This window comes from Passer montanus, unplaced genomic scaffold, assembly GCF_014805655.1.
Source record: "Passer montanus isolate IOZ18808 unplaced genomic scaffold, ASM1480565v1 scaffold26, whole genome shotgun sequence".
Lineage (NCBI taxonomy): Eukaryota > Metazoa > Chordata > Aves > Passeriformes > Passeridae > Passer > Passer montanus.
The window spans coordinates 5,800,006-5,810,148 of record NW_024367261.1 but is presented as its reverse complement, the minus strand read 5'-3'; positions in this window follow the sequence as shown (position 1 = coordinate 5,810,148).

Below are 10,143 nucleotides of genomic sequence, written 5' to 3'. Positions count from 1 at the left end.
TTTAATACACACTCCCAATGCTCCTTCACCAAGCTGCCAACTCAGAATGTGCTTTAAAGGACCTTATCTATTTCTCCTGAAGAAAACTAAGAAAAGAAGCAAGTAACAGAGGACAGGTAGGCTGAAAGCTTACACCTCCAAAACCACTTAATTTCCTCTTCCATCACACCTGAAAATCTCTATTATGGCAACCCATGTATTGGTGGAGGAGGGCAGGATGACAGACAGACCTTGAGGAGGAGCAGCAGATGTGTGTCATTTTGCCAGAGGCAAAACACGGTGTTGCCAGCAGAAGCGGGGCTTCTGAACAAAGGATGAGCACACAGAGGCTTGCAATGCAGTGTTGCAACATCCCAGAGCTGGATGGTGACCAGCACTTGGAGTTGGTGAACAGAAAAGGAGCAGAGGTTACTTGTGTCACCAATACACAAGAAAAGGCTTTCATTTCATCTGCTCTCCTCAAAAAGCCTTCAGCTTCCCATCAGCCTTAGCTGGCTTGAGACCAGCTATTGGAATTGCACCCCAGATGTCCAGTAAGAGGCTCTGCAGCACCAGGACAGTGGGGAGCAGCAGAGGCACCCCTGGGAGGTGCCCAGACTGAAGTGGGAAAAGGCGCTAAGACTGTGGTGAAATGAGGCGTCTGCAGTTTTGGGTTGAATAAGGAAGAGAATGTACAAATCATAAAGGGAGAGCAAAAAGACTGTAAAACAACCAAACTGCTTGTGAGCCTTGGATTCTGACACTCCAAGAATAAACTTTTCATGGCAGTGTGGGAAACTCCTTTTTTCAAACCAGGGCTGTGTGTTCAGAAGTAATTGTTTATTTAAACTAAGGCTGGATACAGTGAATGCAAAACAGGGCAGATGTGTCCTTCCCTGCTCTCCCTGCATGTGTGTGTATATATATTTCACACATTTCACACAGATTTATCCTTTTTCATCTTTGGACTTCTGGGAGCAGGAGAGATGATCCATCAAGGTGTGGTGGGGCAGAGGGCACCCAGGCTGAAGACTTTCTCTGGGCTGGTTCATCTGCTGAGGACCTAGCAGGAAGGGAGGATAATTGAAGTACAAACTATATTTAGCTGTAATTAGATGTGCATATATAAAAAATATCTCTAAAGAAATTTAAAATATCATTTCAAGATCAAAATAAGGCGTAGTACACTTCAGAATCTAGATGTTTCCCCTTTTAAACTCACATTATACTGAGGGGAATGGCCCATTAGTGATGGCTTGAGTTTTATAGTAAATTATATCATTATTTCTTCTGCATTGGCAGAAGATTAGAAAAATAAAAAAACCCCAAGCCTTTAGAAATCAAATTTTTCATACTCATTGAACACTAGGACATGACAGGTGCTTTTTGATCTACTAAAGTTACTATAAAAAAATGCTGACATAGTCCTGACATTTGAACCAGTGGATATAATGTTGTACTATAGGACTATAGAAACTAAAGGTTTCCAGATAGCCAAAAAAAAAAAAAAAAAAGCATTTCCCTCCAGTGTTTACATAAGCCTACAGCAGAGTTGTATGGAGTCCTATCTTTGCTAAGATAAGCACAACAGAGTATAAAGTGACTGTGCTGTTTCATGCAAATTTTCCAACCACATCTCTTCTTGCTGCTTCTACTGGACTCTTATTCCAAATCCTAAATTCTCTGATGGTCAGGAATATCTTTATAATTTCCACCCTAAGTGTACTTGTGGCAAGTCTATGCCTGTCACCTTAAACAATTCTTTCCTTTTGTGTTTGCTACTATCATAGCACCAGTGAGAGCGTTCCCAGAGTCTGCTTGGCTTCAGTTTTCATTTGTTAGGGTAAGTGAATCATATTTCTGAACAGCTTGGTAGCTCTTCCTCAGAATACTTACAGTTTGAATTGTTCTTTCTTGAACAGCAGTGAACAGAACTCTTTTTTGTCTTCCCATCATGAGGTAACTTCTTAACATCATTATCTTTGTGTCTCCTTCAAGTTAGGTTATGTGGAACCTGTAGTCAAGATCTATTAGATCCATAGTGTTTCTTTTTCCCAGAAAGTCTGTTATACAGTTATTGCCAAAGAAAGATGTCACTTTAGTCTGGCACAATCTACTTTTGATAAAGCTATACTTTTTGTGCAATTTTCCTTTTACATTTCCAAGTATTCTCTCCTTTTTTATTATTTGAACAGCCCCCTGAATGAGTGGAGGTAGCAAGCCACTAAATGAAAAAAATTTCAGTAAATGAAAAAATTTCAGTAAATTAAATTGGATGTACTAGGGAAAGACCTCAAAGAAAATCGTAATTGTCATACAGATCAAATGTGGCTTCATAAGTCTGTCTAGCTGACTAACATTTATCACATACCAAAAAGAATGAAATAAAGATTCTGGCAACAGCCTGTAGCAGTCCACAGCACCAGTGCAAGGGACTAGGTCTCTGAAGCACACAGCTGTACTTAGCCATTTTTATCAATCTCCATCACAAGTGCAGGTTACATATTTCATGAGCACGTCCATCGATCTGAACTCTGTGTTAGCAGAGACCACAAATAAAAAAAAAGCAACCCACATACAGGTCTCTTGGGACAAGGTTTAAATAGAGCAAATCTATTATGCTGGCTAGCTAGGGACTCATTACTGAATTCACCATCTTTTTGTCTTTGGAAATGCTAGAATCCATTCTTCGACAAAAGCCCTTCAGCCCTTGGGATCCCAGCAAAAGAGGAGAGTCTCTTTTTTTCATTCAATGGCCCTATTTCATCCCCATTGCCAGAAATTATTATGCCAAGGGTCATTGTTTCTTGTCCTCAGGCAGGCTGGGATCTCTTCTGAGAGGGCAGAAGTTCAAAGTGCTTGCAGACCTGGTAAGAAGTGCTATGAAAAGCAGTCAGGAGCTACCTTCCTGCTCCCAAAAGCTGGATTTCCCTGTATAATTACCCCAGTAGGAGCTGGAATTTGAGGGACTCGTCTGAGTATGGGACTGAGCAAGGCATAAAGGGTGGCACTGGCCAGCTCTCCCAGCCCTATGTGGAGAGGAAAGCAAGGCAGTCTTTCCCCTGGCAGTGCAGGTATCTTTCCCAACAGCAGAATGGATGCACTCTGTGTGTGATGATTGGATGCTGACATAATGCTTCCATGTAACCTCTGAACATGGGAACTTATGGCACAGACCTGTTAAACCATCCTTGCCTACACAGCTGCTGTCCAAAATTGCCTCGTAACTTAGCAACTAACTTGCTGCTGCTATTGGTCCTAGGCCTTCTTTAATGTTACCATTTCTTGAGCTTTTCCCTCTCATTATCTCTATATATTTCAAGTATTCCTCCCCCTGAGGCAGTGCTTCAAGAAGCAATTCACTCTTCTTGGTTTTGGCCTTTTATAGGCTATCTCTCTAATCTCTCTACAGAAATCTTACAAGCATAGCTACAGCTGATTGTCTTAGATCTATCACCACATCACTTAGCCCAGCTGTTTCTTTAGTAAGGGTAATTAGCAAGGAACAATCAGCCTTTGGTCATTAGCAATTAGGACCCAAACACAGTATGCTAGAGCAACATAGGTAAAAGATTTAAAAACCAGCCAACCCCCATCATGTTTGAGTTATGATTTTCACACCAAGTCTAATGCAGTTTATATGAAATTTCACTTATTTCTAATAATGCGCTTCATCCCAGGACAGCAGAAAAGCACACAAAATAATGCTCCACTTTAATAGAATCAGAGAATGGTTGGGTTGGAAGGGACCTTAAAGATTATCTGTTGCCAACACCCCTGCCATGGGCAGAGACACCTTTCACTAGACCAGGTTGCTCGGAGCCCCATCCAACCTTGAGCACTTCCAGGGATGGGGCATCCACAACTTCTCTGGACAACCTGTTCCAGTACCTCACCACCTTCACAGTGAGGAAATTTCTGGGTTAACACGCTGCTACCAGCAGTTACAGGAACAGGCAGCTACACTTGCTGCAAGGGCAGTTGTTGAACAGCTGCCTGTCTCCATTGCTGGGTTTTGTCCAAGAGCAAAGAGGAGCTGTGTGCCTTAACCTTCATTAATGGACCAAAGAGCCTTGCTTTGCTTATGTTTCTTTCACTGTTGCTACTGTCTTATCTATTTGGTATCTTAGATATTTATACAGTACACAACCTTCTAGCACCTTGCAATCCGCCCCCCCCATATTTTTATCTGGTTATATGTGATCCAGTGACTTGTTTCATTCAGAGATATTTGAGTGCCTCAGGGTCTTGTGGTTTTGCTGCATGGTGATGTACTAAAAGTGTACAAAAATATTTAAATTGCTAGTTGAAATACAATTTGCACAAAAACGTAAACAAGCATCGATCAGAAGACTGATATGAAACTTCCATATAAATAAGCCTTTAACTTCAGTCAACAAGTAAAGGCTTGCAAGGGAGCCTTTGGTCATATTTTAATGCATTGAACACTGTTTTATTAAGAAATACGTTATAGCCCTCATTAAGAACACACTGAAAAACAACTCCTACTCCTCCAAATCTCTCTATAACCTGGCAGGGACAAGAAAGCTTGAAAACAATATTGAAACTATAAATGGCATTTAAAAAATCCAAAATAATTTATTAAATAACATATTGAAAATTTGAAGATAGGAACTGCAAAGGAAAATGAGGTGAGTGCCCAAGTACAGAGCTATGGGGTTTTTAAAATTATTTTTTCCTGCTAGTTAACAGCAGAAAAATAAAATACCTTTCAAAAAACTGTTTTTTAAGTAAATGGAGATGAGATTTCTATAGAACATTTATTTACCTTTCACAGTGAGCATATTTTTGCTTTGTTAGTTGATGACTACCACTGTTTATCAGACATTCCCAACCCTCCAGTTAGCTGCACCTTATGAATCACTAAATCTATAACTTGTCAGGTGTGGTTTGATACCTCAGGGCAAACGGGGACCCTGTTGCAAACAAGAAACGTTAACTGCTTAAGCAGCTCAGCAGACAATACTGTTGTTAAATGTGCTGAAGTCTTGAATGCATTTTTACTGTAGTAAAAAGAGAGAGTAATCTCAACATAGCTTTTTTTGAGAGCTGGAGTTTGGGCTTGCCCAAACCAGATTATTAAAAATGAAACAATTCACATACAGGAGAAATGTATCTATGCTGCAATGCAGAGACTGGAAGGTGGCTAGGGGGATTAAAGAAATAAATCAACTCAGTTTATTTTTAAATACGGTTCCTTTTTAGAGGGAATGAAAATACTAACATCTCTGTGATAATTTTCCTATGGACTTTTGGAAGTGTGAGCCATATTTTGCACTTTCTCCCCGTCAATTTCCATACAGTTTGAGCTCCTTCTTAAAAAACTTCTCAGAGACCAGTCCTTCTGCATGGTGGTGCAATGTAACACATGAGACAAGGTAACTAACTACATCAAAAAACCTACTGAACAAAAATGTAAAATAGACGTGCAAAATCCACACTAGTTGTGCTCAGTCTCTTCTGAGCACCAGCAGGGGTCTTTTTTTTTAATAGGCACTGTCACTTTATTTGGTCTCAAATGCTCAGTGAAGAGCTTGGTAGCTCAGACAAGAGGTGGCGAGGTCCTTGGCTTAGCTGGCATCAAGGAACACAAGGGAACTCTGCATGGAAATTGTGAGGCAATGGAATGGACTTCCTTTAAAGCCGTGATATAAAAGATTTTAAAAATCTCCTGCCGCTATCTGGATCTGGTTGTGGTAAGTAGCCCTTCAAAGGAGCTTCTGAAGTGGTCTTTCTATTTATTCATTTCTTGCATCACTATGAAAACTTTGTGTGTATAAATCATAGTATACTTTTGCCACAAGAACAGATCCTGGGTAAAGAGAGGAGAATGACTTGGAATGACCCATTATTCTGGACAAAATCACAATTAACAGTGGCACATTTAATAGCTGCCCATTCATGCAGTAACATGTATTCCCAAAAGTCCTGCACAAGAGGAGTACAGGGTTTCTAACAATGGAGAAAGACCAAAGCATGCTGGAGATTAAAGTGCAAGCAGTATAAATGCTGAGTTTTCCCTTCATGCTGAGAAACCTGCCCTGCTTCCATTCCTGACCCCCGCCAAGACAACTATTACTGTCTCTGCTGGTTCTGATGCAAACCCTGGAGCCCTGTGTACAAGCTGGATTTGAGCAAACTCAGTTGCTTGCTATAAATATACCACTGTTATATTCATGTACCACACAGCTCTGTTTAAAGTCCTTGCAGAACATGTGCCACTTCCCTGCAGGGAAAAAAAAACAAACCACAACCAAAACAACACACCACCCTTCTTTTTTCCCCTCACTACATTCTTACTCATCCAACAAGAAGAGACTGTTCACGAGTCGTATTACTCATGACTCGAATCAAGCTGATATAACTTCAGAATACACCAGGGAACCTAATGAACTTTCAAGAGTTTGACAGGGTGCATATGGGATGTGGGGTATTTGAAATATTACACCACATTGACATGCCTCACTATGGGGGTAAACATTGGCCCAGGGTTGATATTTGCTGCAATATTTTGTTACTCATTTCCAGCATTTTGTTTTTGATACCAGCTAGGCACCCTCCCAAGAAAATCAGAACCTTCTTTCTTGGAAGGGGCAGACTTCAAAGGAGCACTATGCAAACACTGGCTATCTTCCTCTATGATCTCCATGTAGTTACCACACTGCATGTTGAGGATCGGAGTGACTGCTCTGACATAGAATATAAACCTAAAATAAAGAATCAACACTACAGCTTTAAAATTCTAGCAATAGGGTAAAAAATATGTTTTAAGCCAAAGGAAGCTTTCCTAACAAAGACACAGCAGGCCATCTATCTCCAAGGGAGTATGCATTTGTTTCTGCTTAAAGTGACCCCCAAAACCCCAGGCACATATTTGATTGTAAATGAACTTTCTATTTAGAGACTAAAAGAAATGTATTGCTTATACAGAAATCTTTATTCTAAAATTAAAAAAACCCCAACACCCAACAACAAAAACCTCAACAACAAACACCCATTTAAATTCAAGATCTATATGAATAAAGGAAAAACAATTTAAAAGAAAACATTTATATTTGAAACTAATAATTTTCAAATATATTAAAACATTAAAAATTAATTTCACTGTGCACTTATTTCTTGAAAAGAGACTTCAAATTGAAGTTTTGTAAAACAGTAAATTGTCTTGCAGAGTTCTGATAATTTTTAGAAATCATAATAAAGGCAGTTTACCTGATTCCTGAAAACTCAATGGGGAGATGCAAAACTAAGTCTTGCTCACATCTTGCAGTAGTTCAAGAGAGCTAGTTACATGAATTCACCTAACTTGGCAGATTTAAAAAAACCCCAAATCCCAAACCACATAAAAAACTTCAACAGTTTTCCTGTGCAAGGTCTGCAGATGGTAGCAAGACTAAGAAGAGAAAAGTCCACTAAAGCAGTATGACTCAAAACATCTTGAAGGTACTGTTAATAGCTGCTTGGAAAAAGGATTTCACCATTTTTGGAAAGGTCATTTAAGTGAACATTCACAACTAGGAGAAGTGTTATTCTAGTAAACCAAAACATTTGTGGTTAGTAAAATTGAAGCAGATTTCGTATCTACATTAAAAATATGTTTCCATTTGTCAACTTGTGGTTTTAAGTACAACTCTACAACATTCTGGGAAATGAATGATGCAAGCAACACTTCCAATAGAGAAAGAGCTAGACTGCATGGGATTTAATAGTAAAAAAATACTTGAAGCAAACAATTTGTCTAATACGTACCAGTGAAAGGGAGACTGCTCCCTTGTGGACTTGTACTGAAAACAAGAAGGAAAGCAAAGTAGACAAATTCAGCATACTCCCAGTAACATAGAAAAAGTAAAGTTTTGTAAGAACTCTGAATTACAATTTGTTCAGCAAAACACGAAGAAGTTTTGGTGCAACTTAGGCTTTCCAGCAAATGGAATGATTCTCAATTTCCTTATCCAGAAAAAATTCTTAAAGAACATCCTCTCCTTGCTATTTGCATGGGGAAATTCACAGGAAAAACTCACAACTAGTGTTTGTATAGACAGACCCTTACTCTTACATGCTCACAACAGAAATGGACTTTTCTTGAAAGCAAATGGACTTTTCTTGAAAGCTCAGCTTCAGCTTGCATATTGACTTAAAGAGAGAAAACGAGAGAGCTAACATTTCTGGATATTTTTTTCTTTTATTCTTTTGTATTTCCTTTTATGACAGGCAGGAAATGAACAGATACATGAGATTAGGTCAGTTGGTCAGAGCATGGTGCTAATAATGCCAAGGTTGTGGGTTTGATCCCCTTCCAGGCCATTCACCTAAGAGTTGGACTTGATGATCCTTGTGGGTCCTTTCCAACTGCAAATATTCTGTGATTTCTGAATCACTGGGGATCTACTGCAGGTTTTCACAGCTGAAGTGGTTCTTTGGTAAAACAATCTCATTTATTTTTCACTTGCATCTTTTGACAGGGCTCTGAAAATCAAAAATCAAAGCAGAAAAGTATCTCCATACATTTAGAATTGCTCATGATTCCCATTAGACACAACATACAGCATTATACAGAGTCTTACAGAAACAAATTTGGAGGATTGCCAACTTAGAGCTTTTGTTTATGACTTCAGTGATCATTTGACTCTCAACATTCAAGAGCTGCGCATCTGCAGCCCAGAAAGCCAATCGTATCCTGGCTGTATCAAAAGCAGCATGGCCAGCAGGGCAAGGGAGGTGATTCTGCCATTCTGCTTTGGTGAGACCAAACCTGGAGTGTTGCATCCGCCTCTGGGGTCCCAAAATAAGATGGACATAGGACCACTCAAGCAAGTCCAGAGGCCAGGAAGATGTTCAGAGGGCTGGAACACCTCTCCTATGGAAGGATGAGAGATGGGGCTGTTCAGCCTGCTGAAGAGAAAGCTCTGGAGAGACCTTATAGGACTTTCCAGTACCATAGGACCACTCAAGCAAGTCCAGAGGCCAGGAAGATGTTCAGAGGGCTGGAGCACCTCTCCTATGGAAGGATGAGAGATGGGGCTGTTCAGCCTGCTGAAGAGAAAGCTCTGGAGAGACCTTATAGGACTTTCCAGTACCTGAAGAGGGGCTGCATGAAAGCTGGAGAGGGACGTTGTACAAAGGCATGTAGTGACAGGACAAGGGGTGATGGCTTTCAACTCAGAGTGCCAGTTCAGATGAGGTACTAGCAAAGTGCTCTTTACTGTGAGGGTGGTGGGACACTGGCACAGGTTGCCCAGAGAAGCTGTGGATGCCCCATCCCTGGCAGTTTCCAAGGCCAGGCTGGATGGGGCTTTGAGCAACCTGGGCTATGAAAGGTGTCCCCATCTATAGCAGGGGAGGTGGAACAAGATGACCTTTAAGGTCCCTTCCAACCCAAACCATTCTGTGATTCTGTAACAGATTTTTGCCTGTACCAAAATGCTTGTTCCTTGAGTTTAAATCTCTTTGTCAGATTTGTGTTTGGAAATATATGCAGGGATTTTCTAAATTTTTGGAAAGCCAATAAATACACGTAGTATATACGATGACACAGGGCTAAGAGAAGTAAATGAGAGAATTTGTGTATATGCACACAGACTGGGAATAGAAAGCTTTTACACAACCCTTGAAGACTTTATGGACTAGGAGATAATTATTATGTTCTATTTATAGTGTATTTTTCCTGAATGACACATTGACTTTATTCCTTGCTTAAACACCAAGAAGTGCTGGTTTGCAGACACTTTGGGAATTCCAAGATGCTGGTGCTCTATATTTCACTTCCTCCTTCCACCTGCCCTAAATAGAAATTTATTTGCACAGTATCTGTTTTTAGCAGGGTAGACCCTATGTTTAAAATTAGTCTTAAACACTTATTTTAGCAACTATTTGTGAGATGCACAAGCCTGCAGGCCAACATGTACTGATTCCATGGACATATATAGAACCATCTGCCTTGGGAAGGTAAGACCAACAGCAAAGTCATTCTAAAAACTGAATTATTGCTTGTCTAATTTGAGAAGGTGTCAAATCCTGTAACTTAGTATAAAAAAAAATAACTTTTTAAAGAAAAAAGTGACATTCTTAGGTATAAATTCATTCATTTAGAGGGGCTGTTAAGTTAGTCTATAATAATGATTTTACTTATGTTATTTCTCTTCA